The 24,751-nt window shown below is 39.3% G+C and overlaps 1 protein-coding gene across 8 annotated transcripts in view; it reads left to right on the top strand.

Annotated features, from left to right (window-relative positions):
* CELF2 (CUGBP Elav-like family member 2) overlaps positions 1-24,751 on the top strand; it is a 543,197-nt gene that overhangs the window by 335,849 nt on the left and 182,597 nt on the right. Inside the window, exon 1 of one of the 8 annotated variants that reach the window (XM_085082633.1) lies at positions 7,043-7,283. The exons of the other annotated variants lie outside the window; for them this stretch is intronic. The gene's annotated coding sequence lies outside the window, so the exon portion shown is untranslated. Of the gene's footprint in view, positions 1-7,042; positions 7,284-24,751 lie in introns of those variants that run through there. 8 annotated transcript variants of the gene reach the window in all.

Here is a 24,751-nt window from a genome sequence, read left to right on the forward strand (position 1 = left end):
AATAACTTGTAAACTGCTTAGCCTTCTCCAACTTTCCAAAAAAAATTTATTTTTACATAAATTCTACCTCTTTCCTACGAATACAGCTATCTCCATTTACAATTCTATGATTTTTCAATCATACATGAACCTAATTCTAGCATAACCTATTTGAGACAATATAGCAATATGTAAAGTATTTGAAAATTCAGAAATTGAAATACTGGTATTGGAATTTTGGTCCGTCTGTCAGAATTCAGGCAGTGCTGTAGCAGTTGTTGCCCAGTAATTCCTATTGTACAATGCAAAACTAGGCTTAGCGAGAAGGTGTTAAAAACACAACCAAACTGAGTTTTCGGTTGATTTCCTGTTTTTAGCATTTAGATTCAAACTACAGTAGGAATGTAAAGTTTCCCATCTAGGTCTCATCAGTTAAAACTTTTATTTTGGTAAACGTAATAATGTGTTTCTGCTTATTAATTTCACTGCAAGATCGTAGGCTTAAAAAAAAATAAAAATAAAGCATCAAGACACTCAAGGGAAAGAGCAAGTTTGATATGTACTGTGTATTTATTTCAAGTGCATAAGTACCTTAATGGAAAAAGAAATGCGGTATTTTTTCCTTTTCTATTAACTTGTCAAAAGCCTTGGGCTAAAAATTGGAAAATTTTATAACCTTCAGCGCACTGCATTCAAGTTCTGCTTTTAAAAGCCTAAGATAAGAACTTTTTAAAAATCAATTTACTAATTTTCAATAGGTTTCCAATCCAAATGTCCTAGTTTGTAAAGCTGTGTGACTCTTTTATGATAGTTGGTCAGTGTGTCCTATATCTAAATTTTTAGTTATGGGGAAGAATTACCAATATAATTCTCTACAATCACCATTATTTTCTGTCTTTCCCAAAATAATGCAGAGCTTAAAACTATCATCTTTGAAAGATACCTATTTTTTTTCAGTTTTCATATAGCAGGTAACCAGTGCTCAGACTCATCTCAGGCCCTTTTAAAATACCTAGTTCTGCTGGCCATAGTTGGATATTCAATAATCTCATTTTTCACTAGAATTTTTGGGGTTTTTCTATATGTCCTCATGCAACCTGCTGTTTTAATTTTGAATTTTAAGTCCAGGTGATTTATTTATTTTTTTTATAAACTTGTTTCCAGCATTTGCTCTGTACCAAAATCCAGCCTCTTCAACTTTCCCAGATTTCCCTTCCTGACTGTGTTCTGCAGTGAGTTCAGCCCCGCTTTTCTGTATTAGTTAACCTTTTGCCCTATAAATATTCGTTAATGGAAATTTTTCCTGGTTGGCTCAGGTTTGTGATATCAGTGAGCCTGGGCTGATAAGGGAACCCTGCTGCCAGCGTGCCGAGGAAAGCATTAAACCACAGCTGTACTCCTTAGTGCTCCTGTCTTTACCTGCCCCAATCGCATACCATTACACTTGATTTATCCAGTGTAACGTGATCCTTATACAAAGCCAAGCCTGGTTGTCATAAAGCCTTCCATTTTCATGCCTTCCTTATCTCTTTTCCAGCTGCATTCTCCCCAGTGCAACAAATAGCTCTGATGTAAAACTTTCAGAGTAAAGGGAGCCAGGACTAAATTTGTGCAGCTTGGGTTTGGGTGGGACTTAGACAAATGTGGTTTGTTTGGTTTGTTAAATTATTTTATTCCCTTTTAGCCTCTTGCTTTCTGATTTCTTTTCATTATATTAATCACCTTGCTTATCTCAGTAGTGGAGTACTGGAGATACGAGCTGTGAGATTCACCATTCTGTGGCATCTACTGGTGTCTGCATGTTTTCCTGATCTGCCTGCAAGTGCCTTGGGAGCTCAGCTGCAGCCACCTCAGGCTGCCTTCTGGGGGGATGCAGGGGGCAATTTTGCATTTCCATGAAGCTGTGTATTTAAAAGCTAAATAAACTAAAATATGCACAATTCTTCCGTAGTAAATCCCACCAGGGCACCTTCCTCATCAGACTTTTGACATAAAACAGCTCTTAGCACTGATCTTCGTGTTGGATCAAGCTTACAGTGTGTTTAGCAAAGAAAACTTTCATTCATCTGTCCCTGCAAATTAAAACAATCAAAGAGCTTGGAGAAACCTAAAACAAGTTGCAGAATGGGAAGGTGCTGCTGAGTTCAGGTGACTAAAAATATCATGCCTTTAGAAGTCTTAAAATTGAGAAATGCAAGATTTCTGTGAAACAAAAGAACCTAAAAATCTAACTATATATATTTCTTTGTCTTAGGAACTCTTCTTTCATGTTTTAAATTTTTTTCTTTGAAGCCACAGAGAATGAAAACTTAACTTTGCCCATTTTTGAAAGGGGAACCCAAGGATCCCCTACAATCTAATTGGTTGTGTCCTTCCAGTTTTGATTTTGATTTGTACTGAGTATTTTTGGATGCATCAAAAACATGACTTGCTGTCAGAATATGTGTCCTTGTCAACATTTCAGTAAGCAGAGGTCAAACCAGAACATGAGAACACAACTTACATATTCATAATTGCATAAATTGTCCCAGAAGAAGGTCCTTGATTATATGCTGTCCATTTGCATGCTTAGTTAATAGTTTAGTGGACACCATGAAGATGTCAGCTGCTTCTTTACTGATAAATTTTATTTTATTTTGCATAAGCCTACATACTTTTTCAGACAAGAGAATTAGTGTAATCTCTTTCAGCGTGGTAGTGACATGAGTTCAATGCCTAGAAGAAGGGGTGATAGCACTGGATATCTGTTAAAGGAAGAAATCTTTGAAATATTCAATTCACCTTTGCAGTTACAGTGACTAAAAATTCAAACAGTCCTCAAAATATTGATGCAACTTCACAGTATCTGTAAGTCTATAAGCACCTGCCTCCAAAACAAACAAACAAACAAACAAAAAAACAAACTGTGAGGAAAGAGAAAGTATTGGAAGATAAAGCAACTATAAACAGTTACTGTACTGAAGGTAAGGCAGCTTTTTAATAGTGTGGATAAAAGAAATGAGGCAGTAAAATCATGGGAAGGATAATACAAATTTCAATGAATACTGATGTGGTTTCCATTAATTGCTTTTAGAGGGTTTGGGGGAAAAGCCATTTAGTAATAGAATAAAAGAATAAAGACGGTAACAAGTGGTGGTCAGGGCCACAGATGCAGCCATCTGAAGATGAGGAAACCTAGCTGTGATCCAGCATTTCTTTGGTCCAATTTTTGGGGCATCTTTGTCACCAGTGAGTGTTCTCAACAATGTTTGAGGGTTTCTGCTCTAATCACCTGCATGCTGCCCTGAGCACAATGGTCAAAATTCTCTAATATCCTTAGTTTGACTACAGCAAAGCTAAACCTGCCTCCAGCTGGGACAGTTGGAATGGTGAATCAGCCCAGCCCCTGAGAAAAGGTGACCAAGTTGCAGGGAAGACAAAAGGTCAGGAAAGGAGCAAAACCCCCACCTGCTTACTAGTGAAAGCAAAGACTGTGATGACCTAGTTTCCCTTCTTTCATTAGGATGTGGTTTAGCAAAATTGCCACCACGTGCCTGCAGAGTTGATGAGCCCCAACCACACCACAGAACTTCCCAACAGCCAAGTTGTGCAGAGCCTGGCACCATCTGCACATCCACCACAGCTCTGGGGGCAAAAAAATCCATCTAAGAGGCAGCAGGTAACTCTTGAGAAACACAGGGCCTCTGCCAAACCCCCGTGTGGGGCAAAAGCACTTGCAGGAAGCAAGAGGTGAGTCAAGAGCAGAGCAAGGGCTGTGGCAGAGCCTGTACAGCCTCACCTGCCCTGAGTTTGTGCCTCCACCCCTCCCAAGCACAGCCACTTGCCAAAGGCAACTGCAATTTTTATGAATATCTTGAATTGCAGCCAGGTAATTACCTCCAGGAAATTTTCATGTTACTAGCTGATAATCTATGGAAGGTGAATGAGGAAGACAGGCTTGAGGGGGGAAGCTAATAATTTTATAGTATAATGAACAATCATCTTGATTTAGAAGCTACATATAGGAAGATCTAGGTGTAGTCTTCAGGGAAGTAGTCTGTTCTGTTAGTGCTAATGCTAGGAGGATACTCTGCCTTTTGTGGATATACACAATGTCTGTGTACTGGACTCAACACATTGAATCTTGATCCTGAACTACCCAAAATTAGCATTGAGCACTATCAGCCTACTGCAACAGTGCTGAGTGTCAGAACTTTGCATGTGACTTTTCAAGAATCAAAAAAAATCTCTGCTGAAGAGGCTGTTTCCTCAAGCTGACTTTCACATTCATTTTTGGGTTTTGCATGTCTATTAATTTATTTCCTGCATTCCATTAAAAATGGCATTTACAGGTCAAGGAGTATTAAAATTATTTCATTCAGGGGAAAAAAAAAACAAACAAGCAACAACCACAACTGAAAAACAACAGCAAAACCCTCTGCCTTTGTTGATTGTGCACTTTACCAAAGATTTACATTTTTCACATCTGTTGCCCTCCCATTATAGTTTTCATCTTGCATGTAAAATTGATACAGCAAGATAAACAATCTCCTGATAGCTGGAGAAGGAAAGTTTAATAATAACCCTGATTATTTTTTCATACAAAAGAATATAAAACAACCTGTATTTTTTATGATGTCACAACTAGTGGAGAGTTTGACATTATCACATTAACTGCTAATGTATAAATGCAACACTAATGTACTAGAATTAAAACATTGTATAATGACCTTCCCTTGGTTCAGCTATTAAAAATACATTAATACTCTGTCTTGCAAATTGGACCTGATGCAATTTTATTCAATAAATAGTTTGTGGGGCTTTTGTTTGTATAGATATCTGTGCTTATTTTCTGGAAAATTATTCTGACTTCATCTTTTGCAAAGTAGAAGTCAGCAACATCTCAGGTGCACTTATATAGCCTTTATTTTATTTTTATTCTATTTGCAAGAATAGTAGCCAGAATAGGGAAACTCAGTCTCCCTCTTCCTACTTTTTACTCAAGTTGGCCAGCTTTATCCAGTGCTGTGTGGTTCAGTTTGTAAAATCAGTGTATTACCCATCTCATGTGCAAATTGAGACTTAATTAACAGATGTTTGTAGCTACTTTCACATCCTCCTCAGAGTCACACGATGTGAGCAAAGCAGTTGTTGCTGGGACACGAGAACATTGGAGCAAAGGCTTTTTTGGAGATGGGGAGTGGCTTACATAAGGCTATGGGGGGGTTACTTTTTTTTTTTAAGATACTTTGTAATCTTTTTAAAAAATCCCTATTTTGAAGCAGGGGGGGCACAAGACAGCAAAAGATACTTCCCATATACTATGTGTTATTTCTTACATCCCTCTTCTGCAACTTGCATGCATCAAGGTTTTAAAGCTCTTAAAAGCAAGCTCTGAGTTGAGCAAAAAGACTGCTGGAACAGCAGTGGGCATGTCGAAGCACACTTGAAGATAACAGCTGTCAGGACACAGGAGATGAAAATGCAACCAAGTACACAGGCTACAGGAAAACTTGGCCTTGGGCATTTTGCTTTCACTTCAGTAGTTTTAACCCTCTGTGCTCCAGAAATGGTTTTTAAAGTTAGGGGAGCACAGAAAAGGAGAAAATCCTTTATGAGCTGTTTCTGAAAATTGAAAATACACAAATAACTAGTAAATAACTGCTGGGTCACCGTTCTAAAGTACAGGCAGGGCTGCATTTAGACAGCTTGGCTTTTATCTGATTGTGAGCCATGCATTTCCTCATATGGGAACTACCACCAACCCAGTTTTAATCAGTTGCACTTTTGTTTTTGCATCTAAATTAGAATAGCTTGGATTGAAGCGGAAGTGAAAAGAAATGTCTGTCAAAGCATTTTTGTAAAGCAAGAACTCTCTCTCTTTATTTTCACCATGCATTCTGCAGTATGATATTCTTCATTTTACCCAAATATTACCAGGATTATAACTCTAGTGTATTTTACATTGGCTTTCTGCTTGCAAAGCTAAACAAACAGTTCATGAGCCATGCTGAGAAGCTTCCCCAAAGACCTTGCTCTTTAAAACATGTAAGTACAAGCATGACTCAGATTGGCGATAGAGAACGGAAACTTTCAGTTCTGTTGTTGTCTCGAATCCACCTTGGTTTGGGAGCAACCAAAAATATTCCTTCATGATGACCATCCAGGGGCCTCTGTGAAGAGACCCAGCGGTATCAGTTACTGCAAGTAAGCAGAGACATATTTGGCACATGCCTCAGCAGAGACCAATATACCTCCCAGCCAAGCTGAGGGACAGGACAGCATTTGATTTGTGACTAAATTCCAACCTGTGACCCAGCAAAGCTCCTCACCGCCGAGCCTGTTGCTCCTGCACTTTCCACCTCCATTATATCCAGTCAAAATGAAAATGGCTAAACACAAGTTTGTGCTAGCATCTGTTTCCATGGCTGTTGTCTGAAACAAAGCCTAATTATCACAGCCCCTTCCCTCATATTTTCTTCTGACTTACCCAATTGTCTGCAGCTTTGATATCTAGAGCATAAATGCCAAGGCTGAAACGTGCATTCAATTAGATGACTCTTGACTGACCTACATAACAGTTCATTCATGAGATAATGTGACCTGGAGTCATGGAGATAGAAGCCAGTTGATTGAGCTGGCTTGGCTGTGTACACTGCAAACTCTCCAGTGATTGAGGAATCATCTAAAATTAGCCACACGCTGTACGTTGTCGAGAGCCTTTCAGACCCGGCTATGTTTCAGTAATATTTCTTTTATGAGATGGGCGTACAATTTGTCACACTGTAATTCTTTAATGCTTAACTTTATTAACATGAGGTACTTGGGTATCAAATAAAACGAGCAATTAAGTGATTTATGCTTAAGGTCTGCTCTTAGTTCAGGGCGTAGGTAGCCAGCCTCCCATGAAGGGGCGAGAGCATGCACAGTATTTGCCACTTCCTTCAGAGAGCTACAAAATGGTGCTTTTTGAAGATGAACCTCGTTGTGCATGTAAATCCCAATTGCCTATCACTGCGCCGCAAGTTAAAATGTATTTTTGTGCTAAAGGTTATTGTGTGTTTGTAGAGAACCACAGGGTATTTTCCCTAGCTTTTGCCTACTGCATTTGTGAACTTGCAGCTTTTAGCTGTGGGGGGAAAAAAAGTTAACCAGGGAGCGACTGGTTTCAGCATAACGATTAAGCGACAGTTTTTGTATTACTAAGCCACAAAGGAAGCTCAGATAAAGGTTGTAGGTCGGAAGGAAACCTTGAGGAGCATGCTCGAAGTGAGGCACTTCAAGAAAGGCTGCAGCTGTCACTTCCACATCTGAGGGGCTGTGAGGTATTTCAACCATTTTCTTATTCTATCTTGTCTTAAAGATTCATTAACAGAATAATGTGAAATTATCTGGTGGTGTCCTCCAGGGCATAAGTTCTTCTATTTTTATTTTTCCCCTCAGTAAGTGTGGTAGGAGCAGTCTGTGCTCTGTCATGTCCAGTTCCTCTCAGATGGAGCGGCTTCGGTGCCGACTGATGTGTGTCGCGAGGAGGACGGGGGGACATTTTGTTCAGGGAGGCTGTGGGCTCTTCAAAACACATTTGGGGCACAGCAGCACGGTTCTTGAGGCTTTCTCTTTTAGTAGGTGCATCTCGTGGGGGTTTTTTGTGCATTTAAAGAGCAGGTTGCTTGCTGCCTCCTTCTCTGTTTCTTCCATGATCTGGTTCTGTGGTTAACTCTGTGCTGACACAGTGGTGATCCTCTCTTGGGGAGGGTGAAGATTAATCAAAATGCCCAGGAGCTGGCTGTCAGATGTCCAGCAGGAGGTTTCCTGCGAGTCTTTTTTTGAGTTTCTTAGGGGTTCGAGTTTTTTTTTTTTTTACTTTACGTTGTATAAGAAATAATAAGGAAGTGACAACCTGCACAGCATTAAAAAGGCATTTAATTTATTTTTTCACTTTGGACATTTTGCAGTGCTTTCGTATGATCTTTCTTTTCCTTTTTTTATGTTGCATATACATTTTTTGGCTTTGAGTGAATAAATTGTTGGGAATGCTGGAGAGAGGAGCAGCAGTGAAACTTTTGTATTTTGCAGGAGTTTTTTAGTTCAGACAGACCACTTGGGCTCCAAGCTGAGGCTGAAATTGCACAGGGCCCAATTAGTGCCTGTTACCTTTGCTGTTTGCTCTTGATGGGTTGCAGAGACAGAGGTTTAATTAAGCAGAAATGGAGATGTGGAGTTAATGTTCATTATAACTAAAATCGAAACAGCTGTTTACCTTGCCGAAGCCTTGTGTGTTAATGTCCATAAATCTCACCTCGAGGAGAGCTCGGAGGAGCAGCCTTATACATGCATTTCCAGATACTGTCTGATATCATTTTACATACTCATTTTCACAACATTTCCTAATCATATTAATTAACACATTAGGGTATAATTCTTATTGTCTGCAGAAATTACTTCAATTAAAACTATTAACATATTATCGTGATTGTTGTAGTATTTGCAATTTGCTTTGTTACAACTCAACAACTACTCCAGCAAACCCAAATGTTTGAAATCAGCATAAACTTGTCGTGGCTGTGCTTTTCCTCTTAACTGTCACATCAGGTCTCACTGTAGGCTTCCTGCATAAGCTCTGTTTCTGTGCTGGGGTTTTGTCTGTGAAAAAAAATATGTGAGAGGCCATGACTCTCCTACAAGTAGAGGCGAGAAAGATTTTGTCTTTATTAGGCTCTGCAAGTGCCTAACAGGAGTGTAATCGCTGTGCAAGTACATATGGAAGGAGTAAAAAACTACAGTGGAGCACAAGACAGTAATGGATAGAAACTGGTCACATGCATGCTAAAAAACCTAAAAAATTAGTAAGTTTTTTTGGTTTTTTATTTTCTTGTTCAGAGCTGTGAGTTTCTGGTCTGGCTGTCTTGGAAGAGGAATGAAGGCAAGAGGCTAGCTTTAATACTGAATATTGTCAGATTCAAACTCTCCTTACAGGCAAGTGAAACATGCCCCCTGTGTAAAAGGCAAAAATTTGTTGTCAGTGTAATTGAAATATTAAGTCTCATCAAAGATTATTATTATTATTATTATTATTATTATTAATCCAGATCTACTTATTAACAAAAAAGAAAGAACACTGTTATTGGGGAGGAAAGCTCCAATAATACATTTGAAATTGAGATAGACACATTTCTGAGTATCTACCCCATCCAAGGTGTTTTGCTCACCCTTACTCCATGAGCTTTAATTTTTGGAGCTGGGAAGTGCTAAGGACAGGTAGTCAGATACCTTCATTGGGAGGGATACCTTGATAGTGGGGGCTCCTTCTTCCTCTTTGCCATAATGAGCATGATGTTGATAGTGTCTTAATCCTCATTCTGTGTTCTGCTTCTTGCTATTTTTTATGTTTCCTAACATTTTTTCACACCTTGCTCTTTCTCTTTTGGTTTGCAGCACCACCCAGTCAATATGTATATCATGTCTTACTTATGTTGGATACTTTTGCTGTCTTACCCTAAACACCACAGGTTTGCATTTCTTTAGCCAGCTCTAGGTGAATTTTTGTAGTCCTGGGCTCTTGAGTGTCAGTCTGTATGCCCTGTCTGACACTTGCTCACTTGCTCATGCCTCCACTCCTCCCTCACTGTACTCCATGTTGCCTCTTCTGAGTTCTCCCTTATGATACCAGGTCTGAGTTCCTCTGCACTCTGTTGTTACCTTGGGATCATAAATATTTCATCCTGTGCAGAGTAACTGCATGTTATTACTCTCTCTATAAAAAGTACACTTAAACCACATCATTATGCGAAGACAAGCAAAACTAAAATATATTAGGCAATAGCCACCTGGTCATTAAGAGAATTGCTGCTGCAGCTACAGCAGCTAAAATGAAGCCCCAGGTTGGGCAATACAAGAGTAGGCAAGCCTGACATGCCTGGGGCTGAGGATGTGCAGGCTCAGCACAAATCTGTGTCCTACTAGTGGCATCACTGGGCTACAGGACTTGAAAGAGATGAATAAAATCACAGTTTGGGTTTACCCATATTGGCTGGGTGACACAGGGTATCCTTTCTGGTCTGTTGCTTTGTAGCAACACCTTAAACCGTTGAAATAGAAAGGGAGTACTTTGCCTTTACAGAGCAGGTGTATATTGGTGTAGTATTAGCAGACAAGTTGAGCAGAAAACAAGAAATTCTATCTAACTGAGGTAGATAATTGCTATCATTATTCTAAGCCATATGTATTCTATTCATCTTCATGATATTGCTGCGACAAAGCTGTTATCCTCCTTTACAGATAGAGAGTATTTATCTACAGTTGCCCTAGGATGCCTCTATAGTCAATGGAAAGACATTTCTACCTCCATTTTAGTCCACCTGAAGTCTGAATTGCCCTCTAAAATGATTATTTCTCTTCACGGACTAAACAGGAAATCCCACACACATAAATTTAATAAATCTGAGCCAAAGAGATTAGAGATTTGTCTGCAGCAGATGAGTTTCAGAGCCTGTGCTTTCACAGCTGTTACTAGTAACTAGCTTAGCTTAAATTTATTTCATATATGGAATATATAGGTGACTGCTATAGTTTAGATTTTACTGTTGTTATACACCAAATGAGACATGTCCAAATGGCTGAGTGTGGAATTTAATTTTCATATTTCAGATGAGAAGATAATGCCCTAATCAGTTCTCGTCTATCTAATGCTCTCAGTGGCACTACTCAATTCTTTTCAGTTTGGCTACCACTCCAAACTGTTAAACCATCTGCTGATAGCAGCCGAAAAGATGACAATATAATAAATTACTAGAAAAAGTTAAGATGCCTAACATCTGCTCTCCACCAAGCTCGAGCATCTTCCCTGAATTGATGTTCTGTCATCTCTTGACACAGTAAGGGAAGATGCCTGCTCTGAAGCTGTTGCAAATTCAAATAATTTGCAGCTGGACCTACATTCTGGGCATCCATCCTAAGCCTAAATATGGAATAACAATGGAGAAGGGAGAAGACAAAGGCAGGAGAACAAATAGTTTCTCAAAATACCTTAAGAACTTCCTGGCCCAGGTAAAGGCCTTAGTCTACTCATTATTCATTATGATTAATGAAGAAATACCTAATGATGGCAAGCAGAATTTTGCAAGACAGAAATAGAAACTGCTGCCTCTTCAGAACCACATGACTGTCTGTCCTGGAACTACGTTGTGCATAATGTTTTAATCAAATAACAGTTGGCTTAGTAGCAATGGACCACATTGGTTAGTGCAAACAGAATGCAAACGTATTCTAGATAAGATTATGTAGCTCTGAAGGTGCTGGTAGGCAGACACTGTTGAGAAAATATACACATAATATTTACTTAAAACGTTTCTGGAGCCTCCTTTGGTGTTATTAGTCTGTCATGAAAATCTGCAAACACATACTTATCAGAAACTCACTGCAAAACATTAGGCAGTTAGTGAAGTCAAATATAGAGGGTAGATGCCATAGCAGAGCACAGTTAATGGTTGAGCTGTGACTTAACTTACATCCAAGTGCAAACATAATTAAATTAGAGAAAGTCCTGAACCAAACGTAGGAGGAATTGCTGCCTGGAATGCAAAGATGAGCCTGGATCCCATCCTCCTGCTTCAGCCTCCCGAAGTAGAACTGGAGGAGACAGAATTGCAGAGGTGAATCTACATTAAAAGGTGTAAAACAAACTAGTAGGTGCCAGAATGTTCTGCTAATTATTGAGGTACAAATTTGGACAAAATTTGTTAATCTGAGAGAAAAGACTTGACTGGAAAGTTTGGAATGCATTAATCTGGGAGATTTGCCTTACATTAGCTAAGCCCTAGTTGTTTTCTATTTTCTAAGTTTTTTCAAGTGTAAAAGTATCCTCTTAAGACATTATTTCTCTAAGCATAATGATTGATTTCTTCTCAACTCCTAATTTTTCTCACATACACAGCCCTCTCAACTGCTTACACAGTGAACAGGTGAAGGAGGGACACTCCTTCAGCCCAGATACCTCCACAGGAATATCCTGTGCTCTTAAAGTAGTTCAGTGAAATTTCACTGGGTCTAAATTCACCTGAAGCAGAAGGATGATCCTTGTAAATAAATATGTAATCATATAATGTAGTTGTAATTAATAAAAGAATACAAACATAATAATGAGTGTATATACCCAAATACTCCAGCAGCCTTTAGGATATAATAAAGCAACTGGATTTGATCCTGGAGAGTATATTCCACAGTGTATTCCCATGAGTCCTGTTCTGCCAGAGATCTGTCATCCATCCATCAATGAAAATCTATTCCTTCAGGTCTAGATTAGAATTGCTCCCCCATTTTCCCCTTGTAACAGTAGTGTTCATCATTCCCTCTGCTGCTTCTCCTTACCTCCTTCTGTCTCCTGGTAGACATTGGGGCTGCTGGCTGGTGTTCCATAGGACCAGCAAGCTTTTCCTGAGCTAGACCCAGCAGAAGCAGTACTGAAGTTCTATTTTAGCTTGTGTGATTTGGCAAGCACTGGCTGTGATGTGACAATATGTGAAATAAGGAACCAGCAGGCTGGGCTGGCAGCAGGAGCAAGGAGCACCACGGTGGTGGTTAATCTGAGATTCTTGCCATCAGTGCACCTGGATGTGCCCAGGAAAAGACACTCAGGTTTATGTCACACTGCACCAGCCTGGGGAAGTCCTGAGGGGTTGCTCAGCTGAGCTGGTTTGGTTTGTACACACCAATGCTGTTTGGAAAAAGTGGCAGAGTATAAATCTGTGTGCGTGCATGTGTCCCTGACTGACATATTTAACCTAGTGCAGAATTAAACCTGTAGCTGTCACTGTCTCATCCCAGCGTGGTGACCAGCTGTGCCTGACTGATAGAACAGGCTGTTTTCCCTTTTAATGGTATTATTTATAGCGTTATCTTTCGGAGTGAGGTGTGAGACTGGCGTATTTGGCTGGATAGCAATGCCAGTGTGTTCGTCTGCTACAGGGTAGAGGTGATGTTTCTAATCAAGCTGAGGCTGAATGGACTTTCCAAGAGGAACAAGGTGAGATTTCTAAACAATTTAAAGGATTTGGTTCAGAACAGGCATTAATCAGTCATTAAAAAGCAATTGCAAATAACCATTACTTTCTGTCCATCTCCAGTGTTTCTCAAGCATGTCCCTGAAAGCTCGACACCATTCTGCAGCTTTAGCAGTAATTTGAATGCAACAAATCGTACCTGCAAAGCACAGATGTTGAAAGCTGAAAAATCTGAAGGTGCCGTATGTTTCCTGTAATTGAAAGCAGGTGCCCTGAAGGAAGCAGAGATTCTGTTTCACTTTATGAAGTATCTAGTTGGCAGAGCAGGCAAAAAATACCTGCTAAAACTTCATTCACTAGGACTGGATAAAACAGATTAAAACTGTTGTTTTACAACAGCTCTTGGGCTCCAACAAGGGATCAAGATCCTGTTGTGTTGGGCACTGTAGACAGAAAGAAATTAAGTCACAGGGTTTGGAGTAGTAAATAAATGGAACTGCATGTATTTAAAGGACGGGATGAGGGGAAGGATCATGATACACAGACTTCTTGGAGAGAGTCCAGAGGAGGACTGCCAAGATGATTAGAGGGATGGAAGACCTCTCTATGAGGAAAGGCTGAGAGAGTTGAGGCTTTTTCATCCTGGACAAGAGAAGGCTCTGGGGAGACCTTATTGCACCTTCCAGTTCCTAAAGGGGGCCTGGAGAGAGCTGGAGAGGGACTTCTGACAGGCACATGTAGTGATAAGTAAAAGGGAAATGGCTTTAAGCCTGAAGACGACAGGTTTAGGTTAGATATTAGGAACAAATTCTTTCCTGTAAGGGCAGTAAGACATAGGCACAGGTTGTCCAGTAAAGTTGTGTATTCCCCATCCTTCAGAGTGTTAAAGGCAAGGTTAGACCAGGCTTGGAGCAACCTGGTCCCATGGAAGGTGTCCCTGCCCATGGGAGAGGGTTTGGAACAAGATGATTTTTAAGGTTCCTTCCAGCCCAAACCATTCTGTGATTCTATTATATGATAACCCTTCCTTGTGCAGCACTGAAACCAGGCCCAGCATCTCCATCACTTTGGGTCTATTCTACTCTGCTTTGGGGTGGATGCTGCAATCCCAGGCCTGCATCTCCCAGTGGTCCCACACCAGAAACCCAGGTATCACTGCTTCAGTGAATGCTCAGTATGGTAGGCTGCCAATCTATCTTTTGCCCAAGTTGTTGTTTATGTTGTTGTTTATAAAGAATCCAGGCCCAAAAAATTATTAAAAGCTATGAAAATTTGTGTTTTGGAGGATTACTTTTTGGGAAACAGCCTGTAAGGTGAAGCCTGCAGGATAATAAACAGGAGAGAAGTGCTGGTGAGTTGTAGCTGCAGCTCTATCTGCAGAGTTCACAAGCTGTAAGGGAAGACTTTTTTGTATGTCTGTGCCTCAGTTTACCTATGGGCAGTGATAAAAGCCTGAAGGGTTCTCTGAGAATTATTCAGTTGTTGTTTGTAGGGGTTTTTGCATGGTTTGTGGTACTTTTAAGACATGTAAGATCCAAATGCTATATACCCCATGAGATTTGGCAGAATTGTGTTCAAGCCAAACATAGCCTGTGGGTGTAGGTAGTATTTGATGCTTAAAGGCAGCAAAACAAAATAACAGAAAAGCACCCCAAATCATCCAAATTTACTGATGCTTCCAGCCAGTTTTGTACTTCCAGCCAGTTGCAAGCCAGAGCTACATCCCCTTCTGTTCTCTGTTTTGGTGGCTATAGCAAACACAGAAAGACGAAACAACTTTGATCAAAACATTTTTCAACTCTTTCGCTAATGAAACAGATAGTACATGGCACAGCATCATTGTATGTTATTTCATCTCTCTCAAAATGCTTTTCTTAAGTTCTGAAAGTGCTGACTGACCTGTGTGCACCAGGCTCAAAGCTCTCGCTCCCATTTAAAGACTCTGCAGTACTTTCACTATATTCTTTCTCTTTGGACTACCCACAATTTTTTTTTCTTCATCAGTTCTAGGCAGACATTTTCTAAGACTTTTTCTTCTTTAGTCCATCAAACCACCTGAAAGAAAGAAAAAAATGTCCTTTGTTCACATTGTGACAGAGAACACAGAGTTTGCTGAGAAAATAGTGAATTATGTTTACCACCTTTTTCAAATGGCCAAGGATAGATAGGACAACTTGTGGGGAAAAAAAGTGGAAGAAAAGGTCTGATTTTTAATATATATTAGTCAGTTTTTCATTCTTTTTGACAATCTTATTTAACTCATTTAATATTGGATCTTAATTCCAGCCAAAATTTTAGAAACTAGGAATTTAATGACCACATCATTTCTCTCTGTGTAGCTTCCTATACATGAAAGGTCAATGTCAGTCAGACTGTACCATTTGGCATGAAGATGAATATAGAAGCTAAAGAGGATTTAAAAAATACATGATCTGGCATTTGAAACTGAAGTCTGGGTGTTGAGTCCTGCTTTTATTCCTTTATCTGCTGGTGACCTAGCACTTCTTCTCTGAGGGGGTGTGTTTACAGATTTAAGAGGTTTTTTGTCCTACTGTACCGCAGTGGGGAAAGTCCTGTAAGGGCTAAGTCAAATTTTCAGGTAGGTTGAAGAAATGTCTGGTTGATGCTACCACTCTCCCTAGAGGCATTTCTGTGCAGAAAGTATGTAAAACAGGGTTAATACTCTCCACACCTCACAGAACCTGAAAGAGAAGTCCATTTACCTAAAAATCTTTGGCAGGGATGTCTGGTCTCCTTGTTTCTTGTTATTGACTGTAGAAAGAAGGGAAAGTGTCTGGGTTACTAATGTGGTGTTTACCGAGGCTTCTGTAGCTCAGTGAAACCCATCTGAGCATTAGTGCCTTAATTTTGCCATCTGTGAAACATAGGTTATGTCTTGCAGTTGGAATTGTGATTCTCACTGCTTCTGTGTTCAGAATGCCTGGAGAAAGAAGGCAAAGTTAGAAGACAGTGTGGTGTTTGCTCTAAAAGCTCCAATATACAACCTGAAAGTACAGCACAGGTGTGGACATACACAGAAGGAAAAGGATAGCATTAAAAAATAAATTAGCATCAGATGTCTTATAAGCCTTTTTTCTTTGCACAGTAGTGCTTTTAGGTGGTGGTGTTAGGTATCTCAGGAAAGTAGTTGAATATTTCCAGTCAGTCTTGGAAATACCCATTTTAATGTGCACAGCAAAGGTGGAGGGACCTGTGTTAATGATTTGAATATTTGCACATAAAGCTTTGTGCATAGTCCCTCTGCATCTGCTGGCTTGCTATTCTTTACTTTAGTTGCTCACTTTTGTTAATTGCATCAACTGCTCAACCGAAAAGTACATATATATATTTAATATGGCTTTATTGTGCATTGTAAAAAAGTCAGAGACAGCAGTCAAACAGCCTGTAGAGATGGTCTTACAAACATTGTAACAAATGTTACAAAATTTCTGAATTTCCAAGATTTTTATGAAATGAAACCTGGCTGAATAATCCAGATCTTCATGTCATCCATTTGTCTCTCTCTGGAATCACACAAAGCTCCCTTCTGTCATACATGAGCCTTTTGCGCTTCCAGTGCCACATGTTTCACATTTTCCTTGATCTGTCTTGCCAGCTGTGTGACCCCATCATAGGGTTTGAATTGAGTGAAAGTATTTACATAGTTAAAAGGATTGAGAATAACATGATGATTACATACTGGGAAAATCTCATTGAGGATATAAAAAAAAATTCACTTTGACTTGTGTGGCTTGGAGATGATTTCTATGTTTGAGCTATTCACTGATGGCCCTTGGACTTTAAAGCACATCAGAATAAAGGTACTCTGGTGGTGTCTGACCAGCTTATCTGTTTTTTAAGGTGTTTAAAATGTGGACTTCAACCTTGGAATCAAACTGGCCAACAGCTACAAGTTAGAATCCATTGTCTCAGGCTGTTTATAATTTAGTCTGTGTCTTGCAAGTCATTTGAACAGGAAGTGGTTCCAAAGAATACATTTAGCATTCACTCGTGGGGTTTTCCTTTCTCTGTCTGCAGTAACTTCTCCTGTGGAAGCAGAACTAAAGGGTCTGCAAAAATTTGACCTCATTGGTGCTCACAGATGCTACACTGAATATGAAATTACTCTAACTGCACTTCCTTGGGGGCTGCTAAAAGATTTCTCTAACTTCAACCACTGTGATGTGATGTTCGGGATGACTCCTACTTTTGTACCTGCATATTTAATTGCATATCTTAAAGAGTAGAGGGTGCTACTGTGGGAGAGCTTTTCGCTTCAAATGTATGTTACCTTGTTTTAGTTTTCTCTTTTATGGTTTTGTCATGCATATGTAATATCAGCTCTTCCAGAATAACTTTACCTTATTTAAAGGATGAGCTGAGTTTGCAATTTGATGTAACCTACATTGAGGCTTCTCCTCAGTTTCTAGGGATAGAGAAATGGAGTATCTTCTTAAGATGCCTAGGTTATCAGGCATTATAAAATATCCATCACTCATTCCTACATCTAGTCTGGCATATTCAGACAACAAAGAATCTCAATCCCTAATTACTGCAAATCACCATTTGTAGCAAAGTGGGACAGAATTTTTGAGTGAAATCTCAGATGATCTGGTGATCTTTGTCCTCTGCAAGAAAGTTGTTCTTTGCTAGGAGGTGGCATATAATTTATTGAAACCAGAAAACTTTGATTATTTCTGTCCTGTCATATGAGAATGAGGTGCTGCTAAGGTGCACAAAGTAAAGTTATGCTGTCCCTGGAAGAAGAATTCACTTGTTTCATACTTCTGGTATTTCGGTTTCATCCCCTCCTGATCTGATGGCTTTCTGTTGTCACTTCTCATTTTCATAAGGTATTGCTCCTGCTGTTAGTAGTAGTAGGATCATGTGGTAGCTGAGGTTTGAGGGTCCCTCAGGAGATCTCCAGCCCAACCTCCTGCTCAGAGCTGGGTCAGCTGTGAAATCTGACAGTGTTTCTCAGCGTCTCATGGAGCTGTGTCTTGAAGACATCCCAAGATGGAGACTGCACAGTGTTTCTGGACAGCCTGCTCCAGTGGGGAGACTGCCCTCCTGGAGAAAATATCTTTCCTTCTATCCAATAGGATACCCTTCTTTTACCTTGTATATGTTACTTCTTGCATTCCCATGGTGCCATGCAAGGGACCTGGTCTTGTTCAGCCTGGAGAGGAGAAGGCTTCAGAGGAACCTTCACATACTTACAGGAGCATACTGACAAGACAGGCTCAAGCTCTTAAATTGGTAGATATTCCCATACCATTTTAGCAATTAAGGTTGGTCTGGAGTTGTTCACACTTTGAGAAATCTCTGAAAGGAGATGCTTTAAAGAGAAGAGATCTCATTTCTGGCAGTTGGCAATCTGTGTGCATTTAAGGAATTATTCTGTCCCTTCTTCTCTTCTTTGAGTCAGGGAATCCAATCTGCACCACATGACATCTTGCCTGGCTGATGACAGAATCTGCCTGCCACTGCCTCAGTCCTTTGGGCATCCCCAGTCCATTGGCAGCCTGCTAATGGATGCAGTGAGACTTGTTCTGCTCCAGGTTTTCTAAGCAGACAGAGCAGGTTTTCCCCTCAGTTGCTAACAGTGCGTACACCAAAGTAGGAATGGTTTTCTCCGTTTTTGCATATGTCTGAATTTTCTCTGCAAGAGCTGTCTCATGTTAACTTACTGCCTGAAGTTATACAAATTACTGCTGCAAATGGTTAACACTTAAGGAGATGGGGAAATTGCTGTTCAGACAGTACCTATCAGTCTGGGGAGCAAGTACACAAAAACTTGTTTCATGGTAAGGCAGAGTAGCACCCAAAGGCAAAGAACTGCATTGGTGTTCTTGAGCTATTTAAGAACATGGGGTTTGTTTGTTGTTTGGGTTTTTTGTCTTTGTTATTTTGCTTGTTCTTAATCTGCCAATAAATGCAAATCTATTTGAGGTATTTTTTTAAATCATTTGGGACTATGCTGTTATTTCCTTGCTGTATATCACTAGGCTTTTGCATTTTTTTCATAATCTTAAAAGAGAAATGAAAGCAGTTTACAAATCAGGGCTGACTCTAATTTGCATTTCTAAATCTTACATGACCCTGTTCCCCCAGCATGGCAAAATACTTGGGTGCCAACTTCAGACCAAAATGAAACAAACCTCTGCTGTATTTTACTTCTGATCTGTATTAAAACTAGTGCTTGTAGATATTTAATGAAAATAATATCCTTCCCTGTCCTTTTAAAGGAATTGCTACATTTCTCATTTTTAGGTGTTTTTTTCTACTGCTAATGCCTCTTGTGCTGCATCCAAAGCACCCCTGCAGGTTTCGCAAAAGTATAACAACCTCTTCACCAAAAACATTTGTCTTCTGAATCTGGAGGGTCATGGAAGTAAGGAGTAGGGAGTACAGAAAGAGGAGGATTTGAGATTTTATGGCAAATTATTTTTCAGGGGACAGACAGAAGGCTTCTCTTCCTGAAGCAATGCTAAGCAGCTAGACTAGGATGCATTTTAACTTAAGATATGACTAAAAAAGAGGATTAAATCTTTTTTTACAGCTATTTAAATTGTAGCACTAGCTGTGTAAAAGTATGTGAACAACTTTACAACACCAAAATGAATGTTGACTAGCCTAGTAGCCTGATTCCACAAAACCCAGAGAAAATGTGTAAGTAAAAATAAACAAAATAATAGTGATAGTGTTCAAAGATTTTATGCTTTTTTTCCTGTAGCCTCTCCCAGGTGTTTTCAAACTCTGACATGGTGACTTCCAAACATGAAGTTTCACCTACACATTTGTTTTAAATAGATTTGGTTAAATTTCTTTTCCGTCAGGGAAGAATTTGGCAGGTCCTTTAAGGTCTTCATATATTGGGCTATTTTGAGAGAGAAAACTAGATATATTTTCATGACATCACTGTTTGCTGCTACATTATTATACCCTTCTGTACATTAATAGTGCTGAGTTATTAGCATCATCCCACACATTCTGTGTTGATGCCAGCAGGGTGAGTAAGAAAAACATCTGCCTGGGAGGTAGAAACGTGTTTTTATATATGAATGCATAAACATGAAAATTCTACACTTTCTGGTTTGAATTCACACCAGAGGGCACAGGAGAGACCTGTGAATTTCTGCAGTCGGGAACTGGCCCTTGTGCAAATCCTGTGGAAAGAGGTTGGAAGGGATAAGGTGTCTGTCCACATCAGTGTTAATGAAGAAGAAAACTGGCAGAGTGACTGCTTCCTCCAGGAGTAAAGCTACAGATGTTCTGACACTGGGATACACATGCTCTTATTTCCTCAGCATTCATGAACTACTTTGTCAGTCATTTAAGTCTGTGTTGCATTGCTTGAACTTAAATGCAGTGCAGGGAATATTTAAGGTAATGTTGATCCTTCCCATTTATTGTTTTTTTTCCCAATGGCCTTCTATTTTTTTTAAATTTTTTTAAAATATTTTGAAATATTTTAATTTTGTCCATTCAGGATGGATGGGGTCTGTTAAGCATGGCAAATCCTGATGGCTGTGCAGCTCCACGATATTGAGGAGGAGAAACAGTACAGGAAAAAAGACTGTTTAAAATAAACAAGGAGAAAATCTTGACCATTTTTATATTCAGAGAGGTGCACCTACTTAAATTTCCCAGAACACACTGAGCTTTTAGTAAATATCTTAATAGGCTCAGGGGTCACAGTGATCCTCCTGTTGATACTATGGAGTTTTCTGGCAGCTGACACCTCCATGGAAAAACAGGAATGTCAGCAGATGAAAGCAGCATTAACATCTTGACAGGTGCGTGTTACAGCAGCATCTTTAGACAGAGCTCATGTGCTTCTAAAGAAAGTTTTTTGCCACAATAACTTCAGTTTGAAAAGTCTTGTATTGAAAAGTACCTATGATAAAATCAGGTCTTCCGGAGTTGTCTGCACAGCCTTTCAGGGAAAGCCCAGATCTCTGTCACTCAGTTCTGCCCAAAGCTTGCATTATTAAAAGCAAGATGTAAACAGAATTCCCTTTTCTCTTTAATCCTCTCCCACTTTATCTTTCTACACAATAAAAAATATTGCATTTTATACCATAATAGAAAGTTCATCAGAAACATGGCAGAATACTACAGCCAGTGAAGATGCTGTACAAACAGCAGAGCTGTGAGTATTTAGCAACATCACAGTCGCCTTGTTTCACATTTGCAATTAATACACGTCTGTGTTTGCATTTGTTATAGGACTCTTGACAGCACCAACATAACAAGAAAAACGAACAACCTGAGTAATAAATCTCTGGAGGCATTCAGCAAGTGCCATAGGGCTCATTAATCTTGATTATTCCCCATAATAGATAACTTCACAAATCATCTATTCTCCCCAATCATGCACATAAGGATAATGTATATGTAATAGCCTCCCGTACTGTAAAACCCCAAATAAAATTTCATTTTTTAAATATAAGTCTTGACAAGTGCAAGACAAATATTTAGAGAAAAAGGATGGGTAGGAATAACAATGAACTGGACTGAAACAAGTCAGGCAGTGACTGTTGTGAAAAGATGGGGTTTAGGTTTGTTGGTTTGTGGGGGGTTTTCCCTTTACTTTATGAAGTCTCTATTTGAATCAAGAAATTCATTTCTTTCTAGCTTGAAGTAGATGGGATTTTCTTCCTGAGAGTTTTGGCCTGGGAGATTAAGCAGTCTGCAGCTGCAGCCTTCATGCATGCTCCTTAAGGACTGTAGACAGGGCAAAATAGGAGCAGCTAAGAAATACACTGAATTCCAAACAATTTAACATTTATAATTCATACTACTGATTCCTTTCTTTTGTTCTTCTCAAAGCCTTCCTTTGAAACCTGCCAGAGTTATCAAAGAAAACTCTAGTTCTGATTCCACATGGTCTTCACCTGTTTACCAACTTTTCTCGACTACAACTTAAATATGCCAGCAGAAGAGATGTGTGAAAAACATCGTATTTAGAGTAATACTGTATATGATCCTTTCAGTAAGAATAGCAGAGGTGCTCTAATACCCAGAGCTGCAGGCTGTGCTTCAGCTCACAATTACCATGATTACTTTAAAACTGATTGTTCAAACAACAGAAAATATAGAAGAAATACTAAGTTTTGAAAAAAAATACAAAATATTATGGCTTAAATGTGATCAGTTTTACAGGATAAAGGATAAAGTAAAGGATAAGCAAGAGGAGTGAAGAGGAAAATAAAAGATTTTTTTTTTTCCCCAGAAGTGGACCAGTACTTTTTATATCTTTGTAATTGTAGTGACCTTAACCTGATGCTTAAGAGGTTCTGCTGATTGAAGTTTCAGAAGTGTAAAGCTCTATTCACAGCTGAGCCTTCCTCTTACACAGTATAAAGCATGAGATTTGATTGCCCTCATCTTTGCCCACATACCCATTTGGCCACCTTTTTTCTCCCTCCCTCCCTCCATGTGTCCAAATGCTCTCAAAACCCCAGGATTTTGTTCTGTGACCTGGAGCACCAAAATAGCAGTTTTGTGTGACTGGAAAGGATTTTACAGAGTAACAACCCAACAGCTTTAGGGTGTGTTTCTTCTTCTTGTTCACTGTCCCTCCTCCACCCTTTGTATAAAGCACTCAGGATTCATTTCTGTAAAATTTATTAGAAAAGACAACATATGCATCATCTTTCAGAGCTGAAAAAAGAAAAACCTGAAATTTGGATCAGTTTCTTTTTTCAAGATCTGCTGGGCACATTATTTGAGCAGCTCTGTTTCTGTAATTGTTTTGTATGTGAATGCATAATACCTACCTATAAAGCATCTTTTAATGCTATAAGTCTTTTAATGTCCTGCACTGCATGTTGTGTCTCTGTTCCTAAATACATACATGTGAATCATATCCACAGGCAAAATGCCTTCTGGCAAAGAGGTGAAGAATGGGTCTTGCCTCTTAAAAAGTTTTAAAAAGAGGAGGGAAAAAAATGAAAATGTTCAAAATCATCTAAGTTCAAGTGGACAAAGGATCCTGTATGTTTGACATTTGTGTTTAGACCTTTTTTTCCTTCAGACTTCTGCAAACAACTTTCTAAGACAATGTCAAAGAGAAATGCATTTTGGCTTGAAATTTTTCTTTTATATCAGCGAAGTCTAGTTTTTTGAAATACAGTTTTGAATCAGGATAAATGGGTTCTATTCTTAACTGTCTGAGAAAAATTCAAATAACTCCCTTAATCTCTCTTGGCCTCAGTTTCTCCCTGTATAAAACTATACTTATAATGCTCCACCATCTTTGTAAAATGTTCCACAGTCTTCTGATGAAAGGAATTATTTTAAGTTCAAAGTGTTGCTCTTAGTGAAAGAATGATCTTGTTTATTCTTGAAAAAAATACTTTATATAAACATCGAAGAGCTGTTTGTACCAAGTGTTTAATCGGCCATAAGGTGCTCTTGTGTCTCAATTACCAATATTTTCTCATCCATTTATCCACAGAAAGGAATGTGTTTGGTGATGTGGATGCCATGTGATACAATTCCATCAATGTCAATATGTGCAGCAAACTAAATGCAGTGTTTGACGTTGGCCATAATTTCCTATTCTGTACACAAATTAGCATAGCAATGGATGCAAAGTGATACAGAATCACTTATAATCATTCTCCTTCCACTGCCCAGCCTGGCTGATTTCCCCAAAGAGCCAGGAGTCAGTGCTGGAGGGCAGCTGGAGCTTTGCAGTTCAGGCTGTGCCACTTGCATTCACCTCCAAAAGCTGGAAGTGTCTTTGTCTTTTGTTGGAGGAGATTATCAAAATATAGGGATTGTTTCTTTAGAAGTTAATGCAAAAGGCCACTTTTTCAGTTAACAGTTGTCACTAGTTGACCACTTGCTTCTTCTGGAAGTGTGGAAGAGAACACCAACATGCAAGAAGGTCAACACAGTAGAGGAGAAGGTAGACTTGATTAACTTGTCCCTCATCTGTGTTAAAAAGGAATGAACACTACAAATAGCCAATAACCATGGATAACACAATTATTGAAGGACAAAATTTGTGTTGTTTAAACAGTCTCGGTCTGATACTATTGTATTTTTTCACCTTGAAAAAGCATTAGAAAGCCATTTTCTTTCTTTCTTTGTTATGCTGATATAGTGGTACAAAAGGGGATACTGACCCCTCTGGTTTAAACTAGGATTACTGGTCTTAAACTGGCAAAGAATAGAGTTAAGCAAGGCCAGAATATGAACACTGGGACATCTTTGCATCTCTTTAACTGACGATGGATAGAGAGAGGACATTAAGGCATTTTGTATTATATATTGTATATATTTGTATTAAGGCATTTTGAGTTCAAGTACCCAAAGGGTTATAAGGAGAAAGCGATCACCCTCCAGACCTTGCTAAAATGGGATTATAAGTACAACTGAGTAAGTGCCAAGGTTCCTGCTGGAGGGATCATTTCCATCTTTCAAGATAACATCTAGTATTTTAGGGAGGGAGCACTTAACAGCCTTCCACTGGTGTCTCCCTTTACCTGAAAAGTCATCTCCATAAGCACTTTGTCAGTGCTCCAATGCTTTCTTCAGTGGGATTATATGACCAAAACCCTGCTCCCAGTGTAAACCAAAAAATACATTAGCTGGTTATTTTTAAGTTGTTTGGAAACCTGACAAGTGAAAGCAGCTCTAAATACATCCAGATTCAAAACACGTTACCCTGAGTATCTGAAATAGAAGTTGTAGTTGTGACAGACTCCCAGTGCTCACATCTCAGGAGCTTAAAGGATGAGAAACACATGTTTAAACTCAGATGCCCAATTTAGAAATAA

This window comes from Lichenostomus cassidix, chromosome 1Aa, assembly GCF_008360975.1.
Source record: "Lichenostomus cassidix isolate B80296 chromosome 1Aa, HeHo_3.0, whole genome shotgun sequence".
Classification (NCBI taxonomy): domain Eukaryota; kingdom Metazoa; phylum Chordata; class Aves; order Passeriformes; family Meliphagidae; genus Lichenostomus; species Lichenostomus cassidix.